Here is a 17,273-nt window from a genome sequence, read left to right on the forward strand (position 1 = left end):
TTGATACAAATCAATTCTGTAGCTCTCTTTTAATTGTATAAGAAATGGCTGCGCCCGGACAATGTCTGCTTCTTCCAAGAGCGTCAGATTTGTCAATTATTTCAAAATTCCGATCGTGGCTGCGTCCTGTAGAAGAAAATTGCCATCCAAAATGTGTTTGGTCAACTTGGATCTGAACGGAATGTTCGATTTAGAGCTCACCGTTGCCAAAAGAATTGACACAAATCAATTCTGTAGCTCTTCTTTAATTGTATAAGAAATGGCTGCGTCCTGACAATGTATGCTTCTTCCAAGAGCGTCTGATTTGTCAATTATTTCAAAATTCTTATTGTGGCTGCGTCCTGTACAAGAAAGTTGCCATCCAAAATGTGTTTGGTCAACTTGGATCTGAACGGAAAGTTCGATTTAGAGCTCACCGTTGCCAAAAGAATTGATACAAATCAATTCTGTAGCTCTCCTTTAGTTGTATAAGAAATGGCTGCGTCCTGACAATGTCTGTTTCTTCCAAGAGCGTCAGATTTGTCAATTATTTCAAAATTCCGATCGTGGCTGCATCCTGTAGAAGAAAATTGCCATCCAAAATGTGTTTGGTCAACTTGGATCTGAACGGAATGTTCGATTTAGAGCTCACCGTTGCCAAAAAAATTGATACAAATCAATTCTGTAGCTCTCCTTTAATTGTATAAGAAATGGCTGCGTCCTGACAATGTCTGCTTCTTCCAAGAGCGTCAGATTTGTTAATTATTTCAAAATTCTTATTGTGGCTGCGTCCTGTACAAGAAAGTTGCCATCCAAAATGTGTTTGGTCAACTTGGATCTGAACGGAATGTTCGATTTAGAGCTCACCGTTGCCAAAAGAATTGATACTAATCAATTCTGTAGCTCTCCTTTAATTGTATATTAAATGGCTGCGTCCTGACAATGTATGCTTCTTCCAAGAGCGTCAGATCTGCCAAGTATTTCAAAATTCCGATCGTGGCTGCGTCCTGTAGAAGAAAATTGCCATCCAAAATGTGTTTGGTCAACTTGGATCTGAACGGAATGTTCGATTTAGAGCTCACCGTTGCCAAAAAAATTAATACAAATCAATTCTGTAGCTCTCCTTAAATTGTATAATAAATGGCTGCGTCCTGACAATGTATGCTTCTTCCAAGAGTGTTAGATTTGTCAATTATTTCAAAATTCCGATCGTGGCTGCGTCCTGTAGAAGAAAATTGTCATCCAAAAGATGTTTGGTCAACTTGGATCTGAACGGAATGTTCGATATCGAGCTCACCGTTGCCAAAAGAATTGATACAAATCAATTCTGTAGCTCTCCTTTAATTGTATAAGAAAAGGCTGCGTCCTGACAATGTATGCTTCTTCCAAGAGCGTCAGATCTGCCAATTATTTTAAAATTCCGATCGTGGCTGCGTCCTGTAGAAGAAAATTGCCATCCAAAATGTGTTTGGTCAACTTGGATCTGAACGGAATGTTCGATTTAGAGCTCACCGTTGCCAAAAAAATTGATACAAATCAATTCTGTAGCTCTCCTTCAATTGTATAATAAATGGCTGCGTCCTGACAATGTATGCTTTTTCCAAGAGTGTTAGATTTGTCAATTATTTCAAAATTCCGATCGTGGCTGCATCCTGTAGAAGAAAATTTTCATCGAAAAGATGTTTGGTCAACTTGGATCTGAACGGAATGTTCGATTTAGAGCTCACCGTTGCCAAAAGAATTGATACAAATCAATTCTGTAGCTCTCCTTTAATTGTATAAGAAATGGCTGCGTCCTGACAATGTATGCTTCTTCCAAGAGCGTCAGATCTGCCAATTATTTTAAAATTCCGATCGTGGCTGCGTCCTGTAGAAGAAAATTGCCATCCAAAATGTGTTTGGTCAACTTGGATCTGAACGGAATGTTCGATTTAGAGCTCACCGTTGCCAAAAAAATTGATACAAATCAATTCTGTAGCTCTCCTTCAATTGTATAATAAATGGCTGCGTCCTGACAATGTATGCTTCTTCCAAGAGCGTTAGATTTGTCAATTATTTCAAAATTCCGATCGTGGCTGCGTCCTGTAGAAGAAAATTGCCATCCAAAATGTGTTTGGTCTACTTGGATATGAACGGAATGTTCGATTTAGAGCTCACCGTTGCCAAAAGAATTGATACAAATCAATTCTGTAGCTCTCCTTTAATTGTATAATAAATGGCTGCGTCCTGACAATGTATGCTTCTTCCAAGAGCGTCAGATTTGTCAATTATTTTAAAATTCCGATCGTGGCTGCGTCCTGTAGAAGAAAATTGCCATCCAAAATGTGTTTGGTCAAATTGGTTCTGACGGAATGTTCGATTTAGAGCTCACCGTTGCCAAAAGAATTGATACAAATCAATTCTGTAGCTCTCCTTTAATTGTTTAAGAGATGGCTGCGTCCTGACAATGTCTGCTTTTTCCAAGAGCGTCAGATTTGTCGATTATTTCAAAATTCCGATCGTATAACTAATCGTATAACATGTCCTGACAATGTATGCTTCTTCCAAGAGTGTTAGATTTGTCAATTATTTCAAAATTCCGATCGTGGCTGCGTCCAGTAGAAGAAAATTGTCATCCAAAAGGTGTTTGGTCAACTTGGATCTGAACGGAATGTTGCCAAAAGAATTGATACAAATCAATTCTGTAGCTCTCTTTTAATTGTATAATAAATGGCTGCGTCCTGACAATGTATGCTTCTTCCAAGAGCGTCAGATTTGTCAATTATTTCAAAATTCTTATTGTGGCTGCGTCCTGTACAAGAAAATTGCCATCCAAAATGTGTTTGGTCAACTTGGATCTGAACGGAATGTTCGATTTAGAGCTCACCGTTGCCAAAAGAATTGATACAAATCAATTCTGTAGCTCTCCTTTAATTGTTTAAGAGATGGCTGCGTCCTGACAATGTCTGCTTTTTCCAAGAGCGTCAGATTTGTCGATTATTTCAAAATTCCGATCGTGACTGCGTCCTGTAGAAGAAAATTGTCATCCAAAAGGTGTTTGGTCAACTTGGATCTGAACGGAATGTTCGATTTAGAGCTCACCGTTGCCAAAAGAATTGATAAAAACCAATTCTGTAGCTCTCTTTTAATTGTGTGGAAAATGGGTGTGTGCTGAAACTGTTTGCTTCTTCCATAGCGTCAGATTTGTCAATTATTTCAAAATTCCGTTCGTGACTGCGTCCTGTAGAAGAAAATTGCCATCCAAAATGTGTTAGGTCAACTTGGATCTGAACGGAATGTTCGATTTAGTCCTCACCGTTGCCAAAAGAATTGATACAAATCAATTCTGTAGCTCTCCTTTAATTGTATAAGAAATGGTTGCGTCCTGAAAATGTATGCTTCTTCCAAGAGCGTCAGATTTGTCAATTATTTCAAAATTCTCATTTTGGCTGCGTCCTGTACAAGAAAATTGCCATCCAAAATGTGTTTGGTCAACTTGGATCTGAACGGAATGTTCGATTTAGAGCTCACCGTTGCCAAAAGAATTGATACAAATCAATTCTGTAGATCTCCTTTAATTGTATAAGAAATGGTTGCGTCCTGAAAATGTATGCTTCTTCCAAGAGCGTCAGATTTGTCAATTATTTCAAAATTCCGATCGTGGCTGCATCCTGTAGAAGAAAATTGCCATCCAAAATGTGTATGGTCAACTTGGATCTGAACGGAATGTTCGATTTAGAGCTCACCGTTGCCAAAAGAATTGATACAAATCAATTCTGTAGCTCTCCTTTAATTGTATAAGAAATGGCTACGTCCTGACAATGTATGCTTCTTCCAAGAGCGTTAGATTTGTCAATTATTTCAAAATTCCGATCGTGGCTGCGTCCTGTAGAAGAAAATTGTCATCCAAAAGGTGTTTGGTCAACTTGGATCTGAACGGAATGTTCGATTTAGAGCTCACCGTTGCCAAAAGAATTGATACAAATCAATTCTGTAGCTCTCCTTTAATTGTATAATAAATGGCTGCGTCCTGACAATATATGCTTCTTCCAAGAGTGTTAGATTTGTCAATTATTTCAAAATTCCGATCGTGGCTGCGTCCTGTAGAAGAAAATTGCCATCCAAAATGTGTTTGGTCAACTTGGATCTGAACGGAATGTTCGATTTAGAGCTCACCGTTGCCAAAAGAATTGATACAAATCAATTCTGTAGCTCTCCTTTAATTGTATAATAAATGGCTGCGTCCTGACAATATATGCTTCTTCCAAGAGTGTTAGATTTGTCAATTATTTCAAAATTCTCATTTTGGCTGCGTCCTGTACAAGAAAATTGCCATCCAAAATGTGTTTGGTCAACTTGGATCTGAACGGAATGTTCGATTTAGAGCTCACCGTTGCCAAAAGAATTGATACAAATCAATTCTGTAGCTCTCCTTTAATTGTATAATAAATGGCTGCGTCCTGACAATATATGCTTTTTCCAAGAGTGTTAGATTTGTCAATTATTTCAAAATTCCGATCGTGGCTGCATCCTGTAGAAGAAAATTTTCATCGAAAAGATGTTTGGTCAACTTGGATCTGAACGGAATGTTCGATTTAGAGCTCACCGTTGCCAAAAGAATTGATGCAAATCAATTCTGTAGCTCTCCTTTAATTGTATAAGAAATGGCTGCGTCCTGACAATGTATGCTTCTTCCAAGAGCGTCAGATCTGCCAATTATTTTAAAATTCCGATCGTGGCTGCGTCCTGTAGAAGAAAATTGCCATCCAAAATGTGTTTGGTCAACTTGGATCTGAACGGAATGTTCGATTTAGAGCTCACCGTTGCCAAAAAAATTGATACAAATCAATTCTGTAGCTCTCCTTCAATTGTATAATAAATGGCTGCGTCCTGACAATGTATGCTTCTTCCAAGAGCGTTAGATTTGTCAATTATTTCAAAATTCCGATCGTGGCTGCGTCCTGTAGAAGAAAATTGCCATCCAAAATGTGTTTGGTCTACTTGGATATGAACGGAATGTTCGATTTAGAGCTCACCGTTGCCAAAAGAATTGATACAAATCAATTCTGTAGCTCTCCTTTAATTGTATAATAAATGGCTGCGTCCTGACAATGTATGCTTCTTCCAAGAGCGTCAGATTTGTCAATTATTTTAAAATTCCGATCGTGGCTGCGTCCTGTAGAAGAAAATTGCCATCCAAAATGTGTTTGGTCAAATTGGTTCTGACGGAATGTTCGATTTAGAGCTCACCGTTGCCAACAAAATTGAAACAAATCAATTCTGTAGCTCTTCTTTAATCGTATAACATGTCCTGACAATGTATGCTTCTTCCAAGAGTGTTAGATTTGTCAATTATTTCAAAATTCCGATCGTGGCTGCGTCCAGTAGAAGAAAATTGTCATCCAAAAGGTGTTTGGTCAACTTGGATCTGAACGGAATGTTGCCAAAAGAATTGATACAAATCAATTCTGTAGCTCTCTTTTAATTGTATAATAAATGGCTGCGTCCTGACAATGTATGCTTCTTCCAAGAGCGTCAGATTTGTCAATTATTTCAAAATTCTTATTGTGGCTGCGTCCTGTACAAGAAAATTGCCATCCAAAATGTGTTTGGTCAACTTGGATCTGAACGGAATGTTCGATTTAGAGCTCACCGTTGCCAAAAGAATTGATACAAATCAATTCTGTAGCTCTCCTTTAATTGTTTAAGAGATGGCTGCGTCCTGACAATGTCTGCTTTTTCCAAGAGCGTCAGATTTGTCGATTATTTCAAAATTCCGATCGTGACTGCGTCCTGTAGAAGAAAATTGTCATCCAAAAGGTGTTTGGTCAACTTGGATCTGAACGGAATGTTCGATTTAGAGCTCACCGTTGCCAAAAGAATTGATACAAATCAATTCTGTAGCTCTCCTTTAATTGTATAATAAATGGCTGCGTCCTGACAATATATGCTTCTTCCAAGAGTGTTAGATTTGTCAATTATTTCAAAATTCTCATTTTGGCTGCGTCCTGTACAAGAAAATTGCCATCCAAAATGTGTTTGGTCAACTTGGATCTGAACGGAATGTTCGATTTAGAGCTCACCGTTGCCAAAAGAATTGATACAAATCAATTCTGTAGCTCTCCTTTAATTGTATAATAAATGGCTGCGTCCTGACAATATATGCTTCTTCCAAGAGTGTTAGATTTGTCAATTATTTCAAAATTCCGATCGTGGCTGCGTCCTGTAGAAGAAAATTGCCATCCAAAATGTGTTTGGTCAACTTGGATCTGAACGGAATGTTCGATTTAGAGCTCACCGTTGCCAAAAGAATTGATACAAATCAATTCTGTAGCTCTCCTTTAATTGTATAATAAATGGCTGCGTCCTGACAATGTCTGCTTCGTCCAAGAGCGTCAGATTTGTCAATTATTTCAAAATTCTTATTGTGGCTGCGTCCTCTACAAGAAAGTTGCCATCCAAAATGTGTTTGGTCAACTTGGTTGCCAAAAGAATTGATACAAACCAATTCTGTAGCTCTCTTTTAATTGTGTGGAAAATGGGTGTGTGCTGAAACTGTTTGCTTCTTCCATAGCGTCAGATTTGTCAATTATTTCAAAATTCCGTTCGTGACTGCGTCCTGTAGAAGAAAATTGCCATCCAAAATGTGTTAGGTCAACTTGGATCTGAACGGAATGTTCGATTTAGTCCTCACCGTTGCCAAAAGAATTGATACAAATCAATTCTGTAGCTCTCCTTTAATTGTATAAGAAATGGTTGCGTCCTGAAAATGTATGCTTCTTCCAAGAGCGTCAGATTTGTCAATTATTTCAAAATTCTCATTTTGGCTGCGTCCTGTACAAGAAAATTGCCATCCAAAATGTGTTTGGTCAACTTGGATCTGAACGGAATGTTCGATTTAGAGCTCACCGTTGCCAAAAGAATTGATACAAATCAATTCTGTAGATCTCCTTTAATTGTATAAGAAATGGTTGCGTCCTGAAAATGTATGCTTCTTCCAAGAGCGTCAGATTTGTCAATTATTTCAAAATTCCGATCGTGGCTGCATCCTGTAGAAGAAAATTGCCATCCAAAATGTGTATGGTCAACTTGGATCTGAACGGAATGTTCGATTTAGAGCTCACCGTTGCCAAAAGAATTGATACAAATCAATTCTGTAGCTCTCCTTTAATTGTATAAGAAATGGCTACGTCCTGACAATGTATGCTTCTTCCAAGAGCGTTAGATTTGTCAATTATTTCAAAATTCCGATCGTGGCTGCGTCCTGTAGAAGAAAATTGTCATCCAAAAGGTGTTTGGTCAACTTGGATCTGAACGGAATGTTCGATTTAGAGCTCACCGTTGCCAAAAGAATTGATACAAATCAATTCTGTAGCTCTCCTTTAATTGTATAATAAATGGCTGCGTCCTGACAATATATGCTTCTTCCAAGAGTGTTAGATTTGTCAATTATTTCAAAATTCTCATTTTGGCTGCGTCCTGTACAAGAAAATTGCCATCCAAAATGTGTTTGGTCAACTTGGATCTGAACGGAATGTTCGATTTAGAGCTCACCGTTGCCAAAAGAATTGATACAAATCAATTCTGTAGCTCTCCTTTAATTGTATAATAAATGGCTGCGTCCTGACAATATATGCTTCTTCCAAGAGTGTTAGATTTGTCAATTATTTCAAAATTCCGATCGTGGCTGCGTCCTGTAGAAGAAAATTGCCATCCAAAATGTGTTTGGTCAACTTGGATCTGAACGGAATGTTCGATTTAGAGCTCACCGTTGCCAAAAGAATTGATACAAATCAATTCTGTAGCTCTCCTTTAATTGTATAATAAATGGCTGCGTCCTGACAATGTCTGCTTCGTCCAAGAGCGTCAGATTTGTCAATTATTTCAAAATTCTTATTGTGGCTGCGTCCTCTACAAGAAAGTTGCCATCCAAAATGTGTTTGGTCAACTTGGATCTGAACGGAATGTTCGATTTAGAGCTCACCGTTGGCAAAAGAATTGATACAAATCAATTCTGTAGCTCTCCTTTAATTGTATAATAAATGGCTGCGTCCGGACAATGTATGCTTCTTCCAAGAGCGTCAGATCTGCCAATTATTTCAAAATTCCGATCGTGGCTGCGTCCTGTAGAAGAAAATAGCCATCCAAAATGTGTTTGGTCAACTTGGATCTGAACGGAATGTTCGATATAGAGCTCACCGTTGCCAAAAAAATTGATACAAATCAATTCTGTAGCTCTCCTTTAATTGTATAACATGTCCTGACAATGTATGCTTCTTCCAGGAATGTTAGATTTGTCAATTATTTCAAAATTCCGATCGTGGCTGCGTCCTGTAGAAGAAAATTGTCATCCAAAAGGTGTTTGGTCAACTTGGATCTGAACGGAATGTTGACAAAAGAATTGATACAAATCAATTCTGTAGCTCTCCTTTAATTGTATAATAAATGGCTGCGTCCTGACAATGTCTGCTTCGTCCAAGAGCGTCAGATTTGTCAATTATTTCAAAATTCTTATTGTGGCTGCGTCCTGTACAAGAAAGTTGCCATCCAAAATGTGTTTGGTCAACTTGGATCTGAACGGAATGTTCGATTTAGAGCTCACCGTTGCCAAAAGAATTGATACAAATCAATTCTGTAGCTCTCCTTTAATTGTATAACATGTCCTGACAATGTATGCTTCTTCCAGGAGTGTTAGATTTGTCAATTATTTCAAAATTCCGATCGTGGCTGCGTCCTGTAGAAGAAAATTGTCATCCAAAAGGTGTTTGGTCAACTTGGATCTGAACGGAATGTTGACAAAAGAATTGATACAAATCAATTCTGTAGCTCTCCTTTAATTGTATAAGAAATGGCTGCGTCCTGACAATGTATGCTTCTTCCAAGAGCGTCAGATTTGTCAATTATTTCAAAATTTTTATTGTGGCTGCGTCCTGTACAAGAAAGTTGCCATCCAAAATGTGTTTGGTCAACTTGGATCTGAACGGAATGTTCGATTTAGAGCTCACCGTTGCCAAAAAAATTGATACAAATCAATTCTGTAGCTCTCCTTTAATTGTATAAGAAATGGCTGCGTCCTGGCAATGTATGCTTCTTCCAAGAGCGTCAGATTTGTCAATTATTTCAAAATTCTTATTGTGGCTGCGTCCTGTACAAGAAAGTTGCCATCCAAAATGTGTTTGGTCAACTTGGATCTAAACGGAATGTTCGATTTAGAGCTCACCGTTGCCAAAAGAATTGATACAAATCATTTCTGTAGCTCTCCTTTAATTGTATAAGAAATGGCTGCGTCCTGACAATGTATGCTTCTTCCAGGAGCGTCAGACCTGCCAATTATTTCAAAATTCCGATCGTGGCTGCGTCCTGTAAAAGATATTTGCCATCCAAAATGTGTTTGGTCAACTTGGATCTGAACGGAATGTTCGATTTAGAGCTCACCGTTGCCAAAAAAATTGATACAAATCAATTCTGTAGCTCTCCTTTAATTGTATAATATATGGCTGCATCCTGACAATGTATGCTTCTTCCAAGAGCGTCAGATTTGCCAATTATTTCAAAATTCTTATTGTGGCTGCGTCCTGTACAAGAAAGTTGCCATCCAAAATGTGTTTGGTCAACTTGGATCTGAACGGAATGTTCGATTTAGAGCACACCGTTGCCAAAAGAATTGATACAAATCAATTCTGTAGCTCTCTTTTCATTGAATAAGAAATGGCTGCGTCCTGACAATGTATGCTTCTTCCAAGAGTGTTAAATTTGTCAATTATTTCAAAATTCCGATCTTGGCTGCATCCTGTAGAAGAAAATTGCCATCCAAAATGTGTTTGGTCAACTTGGATCTGAACGGAATGTTCGATTTAGAGCTCACCGTTGCCAAAAGAATTGATACAAATCAATTCTGTAGCTCTCCTTTCATTGTATAATAAATGGCTGCGTCCTGACAATGTATGCTTCTTCCAAGAGCGTCAGATTTGCCAATTATTTCAAAATTCCGATCGTGGCTGCGTCCTGTAGAAGAAAATTGCCATCCAAAATGTGTTCGGTCAACTTGGTTCTGAACGGAATGTTCGATTTAGAGCTCACCGTTGCCAAAAGAATTGATACAAATCAATTCTGTAGCTCTCCTTTAATTGTATAACATGTCCTGACAATGTATGCTTCTTCCAAGAGTGTAAGATTTGTCAATTATTTCAAAATTCCGATCGTGGCTGCGTCCTGTAGGAGAAAATTGTCATCCAAAAGGTGTTTGGTCAACTTGGATCTGAACGGAATGTTGACAAAAGAATTGATACAAATCAATTATGTAGCTCTCTTTTAATTGTATAAGAAATGGCTGCGTCCTGACAATGTATGCTTCTTTCAAGAGCGTCAGATTTGTCAATTATTTCAAAATTCTTATTGTGGCTGCGTCCTGTACAAGAAAGTTGCCATCCAAAATGTGTTTGGTCAACTTGGATCTGAACGGATTGTTCGATTTAGAGCTCACCGTTGCCAAAAGAATTGATACAAATCAATTCTGTAGCTCTCCTTTAATTGTATAAGAAATGGCTGCGTCCTGACAATGTATGCTTCTTCCAAGAGCGTCAGATTTGTCAATTATTTCAAAATTCTTATTGTGGCTGCGTCCTGTACAAGAAAGTTGCCATCCAAAATGTGTTTGGTCAACTTGGATCTGAACGGAATGTTCGATTTAGAGCTCACCGTTGCCAAAAGAATTGATACAAATCATTTCTGTAGCTCTCCTTTAATTGTATAATAAATGGCTGCGTCCTGACAATGTATGCTTCTTCCAGGAGCGGCAGATCTGCCAATTATTTCAAAATTCCGATCGTGGCTGCGTCCTGTAGAAGATATTTGCCATCCAAAATGTGTTTGGTCAACTTGGATCTGAACGGAATGTTCGATTTAGAGCTCACCGTTGCCAAAAAAATTGATACAAATCAATTCTGTAGCTCTCCTTTAATTGTATAATATATGGCTGCGTCCTGACAATGTATGCTTCTTCCAAGAGCGTCAGATTTGCCAATTATTTCAAAATTCTTATTGTGGCTGCGTCCTGTACAAGAAAGTTGCCATCCAAAATGTGTTTGGTCAACTTGGATCTGAACGAAATGTTCGATTTAGAGCACACCGTTGCCAAAAGAATTGATACAAATCAATTCTGTAGCTCTCATTTCATTGTATAAGAAATGGCTGCGTCCTGACAATGTATGCTTCTTCCAAGAGTGTTAAATTTGTCAATTATTTCAAAATTCCGATCTTGGCTGCATCCTGTAGAAGAAAATTGCCATCCAAAATGTGTTTGGTCAACTTGGATCTGAACGGAATGTTCGATTTAGAGCTCACCGTTGCCAAAAGAATTGATACAAATCAATTCTGTAGCTCTCCTTTAATTGTATAATAAATGGCTGCGTCCTGACAATGTATGCTTCTTCCAAGAGCGTCAGATTTGTTAATTTTTTCAAATTTCCGATCGTGGCTGCGTCCTGTAGAAGATATTTGCCATCCAAAATGTGTTTGGTCAACTTGGATCTGAACGGAATGTTCGATTTAGAGCTCACCGTTGCCAAAAAAAATTGAAACAAATCAATTCTGTAGCTCTCCTTCAATTGTATAATAAATGGCTGCGTCCTGACAATGTCTGCTTCTTCCAAGAAGGTTAGATTTGTCAATTATTTCAAAATTCCGATCGTGGCTGCGTCCTGTAGAAGAAAATTGCCATCCAAAATGTGTTTGGTCAACTTGGATCTGAACGGAATGTTCGATTTAGAGCCCACCGTTGCCAAAAGAATTGATACAAATCAATTCTGTAGCTCTCCTTTAATTGTATAATAAATGGCTGCGTCCTGACAATGTATGCTTCTTCCAAGAGCGTCAGATTTGTCAATTATTTCAAAATTCCGATCGTGGCTGCGTCCTGTAGAAGAAAATTGCCATCCAAAATGTGTTTGGTCAAATTGGTTCTGAACGGAATGTTCGATTTAGAGCTCACCGTTGCCAACAAAATTGAAACAAATCAATTCTGTAGCTCTCCTTTAATTGTATAACATGTCCTGACAATGTATGCTTCTTCCAAGAGCGTCAGATTTGTCAATTATTTCAAAATTTCGATCGTGGCTGCGTCCTGTAGAAGATATTTGCCATTCAAAATGTGTTTGGTCTACTTGGATATGAACGGAATGTTCGATTTAGAGCTCACCGTTGCCAAAAGAATTGATACAAATCAATTCTGTAGCTCTCCTTTAATTGTATAATGAATGGCTGCGTCCTGACAATGTATGCTTCTTCCAAGAGCGTCAGATTTGCCAATTATTTCAAAAATCCGATCGTGGCTGCGTCCTGTAGAAGTAAATTGCCATCCAAAATGTGTTTGGTCAACTTGGATATGAACGGAATGTTCGATTTAGTGCTCACCGTTGCCAAAAAAATTGATACAAATCAATTCTGTAGCTCTCCTTTAATTGTATAAGAAATGGCTGCGTCCTGACAATGTATGCTTCTTCCAAGAGTGTCAGATTTGTCAATTATTTCAAAATTCCGATCGTGGCTGCGTCCTGTAGAAGAAAATTGTCATCCAAAAGGCGTTTGGTCAACTTGGATCTGAACGGAATGTTGCCAAAAGAATTAATGCAAATCAATTCTGTAGCTCTCTTTTAATTGTATAAGAAATGGCTGCGTCCTGACAATGTATGCTTCTTCCAAGAGCGTCAGATTTGTCAATTATTTCAAAATTCCGATCGTGGCTGCATCCTGTAGAAGAAAATTGCCATCCAAAATGTGTTTGGTCAACTTGGATCTGAACGGAATGTTCGATTTAGAGCTCACCGTTGCCAAAAAAATTGATACAAATCAATTCTGTAGCTCTCCTTTAATTGTATAAGAAATGGCTGCGTCCTGACAATGTATGCTTCTTCCAAGAGCGTCAGATTTGTCAATTATTTCAAAATTCTTATTGTGGCTGCGTCCTGTACAAGAAAGTTGCCATCCAAAATGTGTTTGGTCAACTTGGATCTGAACGGAATGTTCGATTTAGAGCTCACCGTTGCCAAAAGAATTGATACAAATCATTTCTGTAGCTCTCCTTTAATTGTATAAGAAATGGCTGCGTCCTGACAATGTCTGCTTCTTCCAAGAGCGTCAGATTTGTCAATTATTTCAAAATTCCGATTGTGGCTGCATCCTGTAAAAGAAAATTTGCCTTCCAAAATGTGTTTGGTCAACTTGGATCTGAACGGAATGTTCAATTTAGAGCTCACCGTTGCCAAAAAAATTGATACAAATCAATTCTGTAGCTCTCCTTCAATTGTATAATAAATGGCTGCGTCCTGACAATGTATGCTTCTTCCAAGAGCGTTAGATTTGTCAATAATTTCAAAATTCCGATCGTGGCTGCGTCCAGTAGAAGAAAGTTGCCATCCAAAATGTGTTTGGTCAACTTGGATCTGAACGGAATGTTCGATTTAGAGCTCACCGTTGCCAAAAGAATTGATACAAATCGATTCTGTAGCTCTCCTTTAATTGTATAATAAATGGCTGCGTCCTGACAATGTATGCTTCTTCCAAGAGCGTCAGATCTGCCAATTATTTCAAAATTCCGATCGTGGCTGCGTCCTGTAGAAAAAAAATAGCCATTCAAAATGTGTTTGGTCAACTTGGATCTGAACGGAATGTTCGATTTAGAGCTCACCGTTGCCAAAAAAATTGATACAAATCAATTCTGTAGCTCTCCTTCAATTGTATAATAAATGGCTGCGTCCTGACAATGTATGCTTCTTCCAAGAGTGTTAGATTTGTCAATTATTTCAAAATTCCGATCGTGGCTGCGTCCTGTAGAAGAAAATTGTCATCCAAAAGATGTTTAGTCAACTTGGATCTGAACGGAATGTTCGATTTAGAGCTCACCGTTGCCAAAAGAATTGATACAAATCAATTCTGTAGCTCTCCTTTAATTGTATAAGAAATGGCTGCGTCCTGACAATGTATGCTTCTTCCAAGAGCGTTAGATTTGTCAATTATTTCAAAATTCCGATCGTGGCTGCGTCCAGTAGAAGAAAATTGTCATCCAATATGTGTTTGGTCAACTTGGATCTGAACGGAATGTTCGATTTAGAGCTCACCGTTGCCAAAAGAATTGATACAAATCAATTCTGTAGCTCTCCTTTAATTGTATAAGAAATGGCTGCGTCCTGACAATGTATGCTTCTTCCAAGAGCGTCAGATTTGCCAATTATTTCAAAATTCCGATCGTGGCTGCGTCCTGTAGAAGAAAATTGCCATCCAAAATGTGTCTGGTCAACTTGGATCTGAACGGAATGTTCGATTTAGAGCTCACCGTTGCCAAAAAAATTGATACAAATCAATTCTGTAGCTCTCCTTTAATTGTATAATATATGGCTGCGTCCTGACATTGTATGCTTCTTCCAAGAGCGTCAGATTTGCCAATTATTTCAAAATTCTTATTGTGGCTGCGTCCTGTACAAGAAAGTTGCCATCCAAAATGTGTTTGGTCAACTTGGATCTGAACGGAATGTTCGATTTAGAGCACACCGTTGCCAAAAGATTTGATACAAATCAATTCTGTAGCTCTCCTTTCATTGTATAAGAAATGACTGCGTCCTGACAATGTATGCTTCTTCCAAGAGTGTTAGATTTGTCAATTATTTCAAAATTCCGATCTTGGCTGCATCCTGTAGAAGAAAATTGCCATCCAAAATGTGTTTGGTCAACTTGGATCTGAACGGAATGTTCGATTTAGAGCTCACCGTTGCCAAAAGAATTGATACAAATCAATTCTGTAGCTCTCCTTTAATTGTATAAGAAATGGCTGCGTCCTGACAATGTATGCTTCTTCCAGGAGCGTCAGATTTGGCAGTTTTTTCAAAATTCCGATCGTGGCTGCGTCCTGTAGAAGATATTTGCCATCCAAAATGTGTTTGGTCAACTTGGATCTGAACGGAATGTTCGATTTAGAGCTCACCGTTGCCAAAAAAATTGATACAAATCAATTCTGTAGCTCTCCTTCAATTGTATAATAAATGGCTGCGTCCTGACAATATATGCTTCTTCCAAGAATGTTAGATTTGTCAATTATTTCAAAATTCCGATCGTGGCTGCGTCCTGTAGAAGAAAATTGCCATCCAAAATGTGTTTGGTCAACTTGGATCTGAACGGAATGTTCGATTTAGAGCCCACCGTTGCCAAAAGAATTGATACAAATCAATTCTGTAGCTCTCCTTTAATTGTATAATAAATGGCTGCGTCCTGACAATGTATGCTTCTTCCAAGAGCGTCAGATTTGCCAATTATTTCAAAATTCCGATCGTGGCTGCGTCCTGTACAAGAAAATTGCCATCCAAAATGTGTTTGGTCAAATTGGTTCTGAACGGAATGTTCGATTTAGAGCTCACCGTTGCCAACAAAATTGAAACAAATCAATTCTGTAGCTCTCCTTTAATTGTATAACATGTCCTGACAATGTATGCTTCTTCCAAGAGCGTCAGATTTGTCAATTATTTCAAAATTCCGATCGTGGCTGCGTCCTTTAGAAGAAAATTGTCATCCAAAAGATGTTTGGTCAACTTGGATCTGAACGGAATGTTGCCAAAAGAATTGATACAAATCAATTCTGTAGCTCTCTTTTAATAGTATAAGAAATGGCTGCGTCCTGACAATGTCTGCTTCTTCCAAGAGCGTTAGATTTGTCAATTATTTCAAAATTCCGATCGTGGCTGCGTCCTGTAGAAGAAAATTGTCATCCAATATGTGTTTGGTCAACTTGGATCTGAACGGAATGTTCGATTTAGAGCTCAACGTTGCCAAAAGAATTGATACAAATTAATTCTGTAGCTCTCTTTTAATTGTATAATATATGGCTGCGTCCTGACAATGTATGCTTCTTCCAAGAGCGTCAGATTTGGTGGTTTTTTCAAAATTCCGATCGTGGCTGCGTCCTGTAGAAGATATTTGCCATCCAAAATGTGTTTGGTCTACTTGGATATGAACGGAATGTTCGATTTAGAGCTCACCGTTGCCAAAAGAATTGATACAAATCAATTCTGTAGCTCTCCTTTAATTGTATAATAAATGGCTGCGTCCTGACAATCTATGCTTCTTCCAAGAGCGTCAGATTTGCCAATTATTTCAAAATTCCGATCGTTGCTGCGTCCTGAAGAAGTAAATTGCCATCCAAAATGTGTTTGGTCAACTTGGATCTGAACGGAATGTTCGATTTAGAGCTCACCGTTGCCAAAAAAATTGATACAAATCAATTCTGTAGCTCTCCTTTAATTGTATAATATATGGCTGCGTCCTGACAATGTATGCTTCTTCCAAGAGCGTCAGATTTGCCAATTATTTCAAAATTCTTATTGTGGCTGCGTCCTGTACAAGAAAGTTGCCATCCAAAATGTGTTTGGTCAACTTGGATCTGAACGGAATGTTCGATTTGGAGCTTACCGTTGCCAAAATAATTGATACAAATCAATTCTGTAGCTCTCCTTTAAATGTATAAGAAATGGCTGCGTCCTGACAATGTATGTTTCTTCCATAGCGTCAGATTTGGTGGTTTTTTCAAAATTCCGATCGTGGCTGCGTCTTGTAGAAGATATTTGTCATCCAAAATGTGTTTGGTCTACTTGGATATGAACGGAATGTTCGATTTAGAGCTCACCGTTGCCAAAAAAATTGATACAAATCAATTCTGTAGCTCTCCTTTAATTGTATAATATATGGCTGCGTCCTGACAATATGTGCTTCTTCCAAGAGCGTCAGATCTGCCAATTATTTCAAAATTCCGATCGTGGCTGCGTCCTGTAGAAGAAAATAGCCATCCAAAATGTGTTTGGTCAACTTGGATCTGAACGGAATGTTCGATTTAGAGCTCACCGTTGCCAAAAAAAATTAATACAAATCAATTCTGTAGCTCTCCTTCAATTGTATAATAAATGGCTGCGTCCTGACAATGTATGCTTCTTCCAAGAGTGTTAGATTTGTCAATTATTTCAAAATTCCGATCGTGGCTGCGTCCTGTAGAAGAAAATTGTCATCCAAAAGATGTTTGGTCAACTTGGATCTGAACGGAATGTTCGATTTAGAGCTCACCGTTGCCAAAAGAATTGATACAAATCAATTCTGTAGCTCTCCTTTAATTGTATAAGAAATGGCTGCGTCCTGACAATGTATGCTTCTTCCAAGAGCGTAAGATTTGCCAATTATTTCAAAATTTCGATCGTGGCTGCGTCCTGTAGAAGAAAATTGTCATCCAATATGTGTTTGGTCAACTTGGTTCTGAACGAAATGTTCGATTTAGAGCTCACCGT

This window comes from Uranotaenia lowii, chromosome 3, assembly GCF_029784155.1.
Source record: "Uranotaenia lowii strain MFRU-FL chromosome 3, ASM2978415v1, whole genome shotgun sequence".
Lineage (NCBI taxonomy): Eukaryota > Metazoa > Arthropoda > Insecta > Diptera > Culicidae > Uranotaenia > Uranotaenia lowii.